The sequence below is a fragment of the Periplaneta americana genome, chromosome 7, assembly GCF_040183065.1.
Source record: "Periplaneta americana isolate PAMFEO1 chromosome 7, P.americana_PAMFEO1_priV1, whole genome shotgun sequence".
In the NCBI taxonomy this organism is placed as follows: domain Eukaryota; kingdom Metazoa; phylum Arthropoda; class Insecta; order Blattodea; family Blattidae; genus Periplaneta; species Periplaneta americana.
In genome coordinates this window covers 100,583,432-100,591,321 of record NC_091123.1, presented here as the reverse complement: position 1 = coordinate 100,591,321, position 7,890 = coordinate 100,583,432, and positions in this window count along the sequence as shown.

The following is a 7,890-nucleotide window of genomic DNA, read 5'->3' as shown; positions in this document are numbered from 1 at the left end:
TCTGCCTTAACCTGTCCAGAGTCTTGTTGGCTCCTAGGTGGCCTCCAGTCACGCCAGCGTGAGTCGACACCAGCACTTCCTTTACCCTGCTCCTGGGCAGGACAAGTTATTCTATGCGGGTCCTTCCATCGGACGACTCATAAATCCTCTTCAGGTTACCGTCCTTCACAGTGAAGGATTCCCACTGGGCTCAGTAGATCTTGTAAGTGGTGATACGGTTGGCGATAGCGGCTCATACTGGCTCTGTCCGGACTCCACATCACGCAGTAGCTGTCCAATGTTTGGGTCCTCCAATTCCTTCCTCTTTATGGCGGCGTGATCCCATCCTGGGCTCGGCTGGACAGCGATTGCTCGGACTGCGTATGCGCCATCTCGCTCTTCTACTTTCAGACAGTGTCTGCAGCCATCCGGGCACGGGCGTCGTGATAAGGCATCAGCGTTGGAATGTTTCTTCCCTTGGCTGTGTTCGGAAGTAAAGTTGTACTCCTGCAGACGTTAAAACCAACGGGCGGTCTGCCCCTCCAGAGTCTTGAAGCCCAAAAACCAGGTGAGTGCAGAATGGTCTGTCCTCAGATGGAATTCCTGGTCATATAAATATTTGTGGAAATGCTTAAGGGCTTCCACAATGGCAAGAAGTTCTCTACGTGTCACGCACTAGTTTCTTTCAGCCTTGGATAGTGTTCGGCTGAAGTAGACAATCCACCCTCTCTTGCCCGTGCTATTCTTGAGAGAGTACTCCGCCAAGGCCTATGTTGCTAGCGGCTGTGTCGAACTTCCTACCAGGGATGGGGTATCCAATCACAGGAGCAATGCAGAACGCCTATTTCAGCGACCAGAAGGATGACTCCGCCTCGTCCGTCCATTGGAATATTCATTTCTCCTCGGCCAGCTGGGTTAGATGCTTAGCGATTTTGGCGTACCCCGCTACGAACCTTCTGTAATAAGTGCAGAGGAAGAGAAAGCGGCGCAACTCCTGCATGTCCCTTGGTCTGTGACGGCTTCCAGCTTCTTCGGGTCCGTGGCCACTCCATTGGTCCCTATTATGTGCCCCAGGTAGCCGACCTTCTTCGGGAACAGATGACATTTCTTCGGTTTCAAATTCAACCTGGCTTGTCGCAGTCTCTCGAACACTTTCCTTAGGTTCGACAGGTGTTCGCCGAAAGATTTGCCGACCACGATGATATCAAGGTACAGCAAAGAAGTATCGTATGTCAGGCTTCTCATTACGGACTCCATTAGTCTCTGGAATGTAGCAGGGGTGCTACAGATGCAGAACGGCATAACGATGAAATGCCATAGTCCCTGGCCTGTAGAGAATGCCGTTTTCTCTTTGTCCTCAGGATGGTGCGCCACCTGCCAATATCCTGACTTGAGATCCAACGTTGAGAATCACTCTGCTCCTCCAGGGTGTCTAAGATGTCATCAATTCGTGGAATGGGAAAGCAGCCCTTCTTGGTGACATCATTCAGTCTTCTTAGTCCACGCAGAAACGCATGTCCCCATTCTTCTCCTTCACCAAGGGCTGTCGGATTACTCGATTCATGCCGTCCAGGAAGTTGTCAATCTCCCTCTGTTTAGCTAGAGGGACATATCGATGAGGTTGTCTGATTGGGCGAGCATTTCCGGTGTCGATGGGATGCTGAAATTTCTCCGTTCCCCCGTAGTCATTTTCAGACAGACTGAACACGTCCTTAAATTCTTTCAATAGATCGTTGACTTGTCTTCTTTCTCCTTTGCTTAAATTCTCTGCCAATTCTCGAGCCAGCTCTTGCAGTGATGGGTCTAGATATGGACGTGGTCGGTGATACTCCTCCTTATCGGCCTAAAACATCACAACCAGTTCGACGCTACCTAGTACAGTTCCACTAGGCACATTCCTGTCCCGATTGGTGACATTTAGGACCCTCACCGGTACCACCTTCTGGTTCGGGAGTAGGGATCTGGCCACATAAAGCCCATCTATTGGAGTGGTTTGCGAATCGAGGAGCAGGTTTCTCTCAGGCTGTCCATGCAGTCGAGCCGTCACCACCATCTCGCAGCCTGCTGGGATTATCACTTGTTTCTTCAAAGTGAGGTTGACGGCCATGGGTTATTCCTCGACGTCCCTCAGGAACACTTCAACCTGACAAAAACGAAGATACGGCGCATCGAAGATCCGCATGGCGTCGGTTCCCAGGGTGACGTCTTCAGTTATGGTGGCGACAAACACCAACATCTCCAATCTCCTCTTTCCTAACGTTAAATTCAGGAAAACTTCTTTCTGGATGGGCAACCTCTCGCCTGAAGCAGTACGGAGTTCATATCGGCGCAGGGACGTAATCCCAGGTAGGCTACGCACGACTTCCAGCCTGGCGATAGTGAGCGAAGCCCCGGTGTCTCCCAGTAATCAGCATGGACGGCCTCTTATCCATCCGTCAGCAATCAGCCATCGTCGCATCTTCTTTGACAGTCTTCAAGATCAGCCGGGTGAATGGTAATGACTGCGCCGACGTGCCCCTCCTCGCATCAGCCCCTTTTAATTTTCCTCTCTGTGACCGGATCGGTCACAGTCTCTCCTTAAGTGTCCAAGTTCGCCGCAGGACCAGCATGTGGGCACTCCTCGTCTCCGTCGCTCGGGTGACTTTGGTTGGCATTCCTCGACGTCGGCCGCCGCGACGCTCCTAATCCGGTGCGATGCCGAGACGTTCGCTGTCAACTTGACCGCCTCCATCCTGAAGACCGCCGCCAGAGCTTCGTTGATGGTCCGATTTTCGGCCAAGTGTAGCTGTTGTCTGATCTCGGGGACTCGAACTCCGCTGCCGAATTTGTAGGCAGCCTCTCCAGCGACGAAATTAGGAGGTAGGCCTCTGAGAGCCTTATGGGCTAGTTGTTCCACCGCCATCGCAAATCCTTGTAGCGACTCGCCCGACCTTTGGACTCACGTTGTCAATTGGATCCTAAACGCTGCCATAAGTTGATAGTCACTATAACGTTCCTCCAAGGCCGCCTTTATCTCAGGGGTTGTCCCACTTTCTGGAACGCTGTGAACTATCTCCGAAGCCTGTCCCTGAAGAGCGGTCAGCAGTTGGGTAGTCTTCTCCGCTGGCGTCCACCGAATATGTGCCTCGAACTGGAGACGGAAAATCGCCCAAGACGTCGTTCAATCGAACTTTGGCGTCTTGACCTTCCAATGTCTGGCTGAAGGCGATGGTTCCACTAGGCAACAATATGGGGTCCTCAATTCTGTTGCCGCTTCTTCCATGGCTCGTCGAACCTCGTCTGCAATTATTTGTTTCTGTTCTCTACCCTGGCGATCCACTAACGTATGTATGTTCTTGTTTTCCTCCGCATGTTTATCCAGCTCCACACTCATTTTGTCCAGCAACTCACTCGTTTCCTATTGACCACGTTTGAGAGCGCGAATTATGTCGTCGAAATGGTCTACGTCCTGTCTTAGTTTGGCCACTGTCTCGTTTAAGTTGCAAACTTCTCGTTTAGTTTGTCAAAATCGGCTTTGAGTTCGTCTCTCACGATGGTAACAATTCCATCTACGTGGGCCGAAACGCTTCCAATTTGTCTAGTGACGTCATTAATGTGCTTGTTCATGTCGTCTTTCGTGTCTGCCTTTAGCTCACTTATGTCGATTTTCACTTCACCGATGTGCTTGTTCATATTTGTTTTTGCTTCACTGATGTCGTTTTTCACCTCACTAATATCGTTCTTCACCTTACTGATTTGTTTGTTCTTTTCCTTGATGGCTCCAGGATCTGCTGTAGGTTCTCCATTGTGTCTACAATGTATCGCTTCTGACGCCAAATGTGATTTTTTAATAATTCACACAACAATAATGTTGCTTTTATTCACAACAATAATGACTTTCTATATCTGTATTTAAACACTCACGTCAACAATGGCTATTTCACTCCACACAGCAACACAGTATTCGTTATTGCACTCCACAGACGACAATGACAATTCACATGGATTATTGAGAACAACAATGTACTGCTTGTCTCAACTAATGTTCACAAACCACTATTTACAAAAGAAAAATGTCAGTTCTCAGTTCACAGTTCGTTGCCTTAGCTATTTCTTCTAGCTCATTCACTCAAATTCACAGTACATCGAACCCAAGACTTCCAGAGACAGTAAACTGCACTCGAACTCAAGACTTCCGGATACGCCGCATTCGCCTGGTCGCTATCACAGTTGCAGTCCTCCTCAAGTCGAACCCAAATCTCGAAGCTTGGCTTCCTTGCTCGCTCACTCCTGCTTCACAAGACTGACTCGCTGTTCTAAACTGATCTGGCCCTCTTCGAAGGCTGCTCGCTTTTTATTAGTTAAACCACACTTTGCGAACCTTCAAACCTGGAAGTTTCTGTTTCTGGACGATTCTCAGTCTCCCCATCACTCAGACTCCAGACTTCCTTCACGTCCGTCCCAGTCGGTTTTCCCCCCTCACCCTTCGCCACGCGCCGCGCCGCCTCTAGCGCCCACTCCCTTCTGCCGGACGCGCACGAAGCTCCCCGAACCGGCCAAGCACGACGAGAATATTCGGCCTGCCGCCACAATACATAGGAATTTGAACGAAATAGAATGGTACAATATGAAGACAAAGTGTTATCAAATAATGCTTAGAAACCTTGATAACGCTTTTTCTTCATACTGCACCATTATGTTTCTTAACTTGTGTGTTTAACCTGTTAATGTTACCATACCATATGATTTGTATAACTATATGATACGATTCTCATACGTGTTCATTGTTTGCAGTTGTGTTTATTCCACGCACAAGACACTGCACTGGAATTATGTGATCCTCTTATCACATACTGTTCAACAAGCTGTAGTCCTTTCTCTTTTTAACATTATATTGATGTCACACCTTAGACAAGCTTTTAATTGATTTTAAATTTTTTAAATTTTAATCATATAAGATTTTATAATTGTATTTTATAACTAATGTTCGCAACTTGTTTAGCCTTAATAGTGTTATATACTGCAGTATATCACATAAATGGAAACTCAAACTCCCCTATATTCAACGGCATAACTGTCTGATGATGACTGTAGAGTCAAAAACGTTAAGACATATTAAATAATATGTACAAATAACTTTTAGTTATTTTGTTTCAAGATAAGCATAGACGGACCTTGTATAAACCAACTTTATTGAGTGAATTAACTACTATATTTCAGGGACCTTTTGTTTTTTTTTTTTTAATATTATTTAACATTTTAGTTAAGAACCATTCTCATATACTTGTGTATAGCCTATATATAATACTTGATGTAATTATTTATAGTAAAACTACTGATAATGTAGGCATCGTATCCCTGCATAAGAAACATATTTTTTATTTCGTGTATTTTTTATTGTAAAATCACTATTAATATAAGGAACTTAGTAATGATTATGTTATTTACATATTTATATTTTAATGTCCACACACAGTAACAGTGTTATGGAAAATGAATTACTGTTACTGTTACGGTGATACTATAAATCTCAGGAGGAAGAAATGCCCACGAAATATCTTCAGAATAATTGAAGATAACTTCAAGAACATAACAGTACAGCTGAACATAAGTGGGACCTCATTGACCCGAGAAATCTTTTAAAGGAGTCCCGCAATGCTCCACATGCAGTCAGGGCTTTTGGAACATCCTATATGATGATATCCTGTGCCTACATTTACCAAACGACTGCAGCATATTGGCATATGTCAGTCATATCAATTGATGCCCATATGGGCAAGAGCGCCCTTTAGAGCTCAAGAGAGCCTGAGCGCTTTACAGCGGAAAGGAAAGAGACAGACGAAAGAGGTGGTATATGCCGCTTGGTCGAGCTATATACAGGATTCAATGGAAAAAGGAAAGATAACTTATTAAAGCTATATCCATGTTAGTTTTTAGATTTGTTTGAGAAGTATAAGTGCTTTATAAGAATTTAAGTTTCTATTTTAATGCTCATTTTTCACTAGTTTCCTTTTTATTCAAAAGCAGAATTTTTTCAACTTTTTACAGAAATATGAAATTTTCAGATATGTTTATTTAGTAGCCTTACAGGTACTGAATCAATGTTTTCGTAAATCTAATATATCGTAAATATGTATTACTGAAGATACGTATTGAAAATTTTGAAAATATTCGCATGGAAAATGTTTGTAAGAAAACGAATTAACAAAGCAACTACTGTTACATCAAAACCAAAGATATGTGCCCCTGTGTTGTAAAAACGTAAGCTCTATAGCTTCAGCATATTTCGAGAAAATAATTTAATATTCTGATGATAAGAAGTTACGCACCAGTATCACATTAAAAGCATAATGCGATAGGAATTTTGTTATGCAATATTAGTGACAGTTGAAACATATAGCTAGGTAACTTTGTTTTGCAATCTAATATTGTTTTGTTTATTTTATTGATTACATTTATGAGGCTAAAAATATCATTAATATCAATTCCAACTTACCATGTCATATTTAATATCTTTCTTTGGGATATCACTTTCTTTATGAATTATATTTCATTCTTATAATATAGTACAGTTTTAGTACTATGAAATTTATGTGAATATTCCTTCTTAAATCTTTATTGTGTTATTAACTGCAATATTAAGAAACGTGTGTAAGTATTTTCTTTTACAGACAATATAGATAATGTCAAACAGCAAATAGCCATATAAAATAACGACATAAAATTTCACGTTCTGTTTGAAGTTCGTACACCACTGTTTTCTTAATTCAACAGGCTCCTTATTCATATACATAATCCTTGTTCCTTCCATACCTAGCGCTTGATGCCCGCGCACGACGCCAAGGTCAGAAAAATGCGCTTGAATTGACATCACTAGCATTCGCAGATGATGCCTTCTTATTAGTCAGAGCTGACACGACGAGCACCTTAACCCAAAAGGCGAATGCATCATTTGATCTAATATCTGCAGTGCTTGGGAAAAGTGACACAAGTCAGTTTTCACAAACCTTTTTTTGACAATTTATTGACAACTTACACTGTTTCATGTCAATTTGATTTTTTTTCTGTATGAATTATTGTAATGGGAGGAATACCTATGTTTTTTTTCCAAGCTAACAGTTGTTCCGTAAGTTGTCAATAAATTATCAAAAGAAAAATTGTGTGGGAACTGACTTGTGTCACTTTTCCCGAGCACTACAGATATATCATTGGGGTTTTGAAAATATACTTACCTTCAACCCAGCAAAAACAACAACTATGACATATCTATTAAATAGAGAAAAATTCCTTCCGGCACCGGGAATCGAGCCTGGGACCTCTTAGCTCTGCGCGCTGAGCGCTCCTTCCAACTGAGCTATGCCGGGACACGATTTACGGTGCCGGCCGAACTCTTCTCATTCATATCATCAATAGCCTACTACCTGCATTTTCAAGACATACAAGTCACATATGGGGGAGCGCATATTAAATGATTTTCTGGCCTTTTTCGACAACAGTTCATGATGCCGGAATGAATTTTTCTCAATTTAATAAACACATCTAAAGTATGGCTACTTATAGTCATTATATTCAATGAGGACGGCGAGACCTGATATATGAATATATGTATACAACTATGATAGTTATTAGAAGAAGAAAAATAGAAGACCCGAAACTGTATATGAAAGGTTAACAGTTTACACCTGTTAATAGCATAAAGGATCTTCGAGTAGTATTGGACAAGAAACTAACATTCAGAGACCACTTGATTTACCTTACAAGCAAAGCCAGAAAATTCCAAGCGGGATTGTCATTCGTCACGAGACCAAATTGGGGTATTAATTCTGAGATTCTGAGGATGATCTACCGTCCTGCAGTAGAATCATTCATACTTTACTGCGATCGGCAATATCGGCATTCCAAGATGTGCTCCAAAGGCGCTGGGGCAAAAGA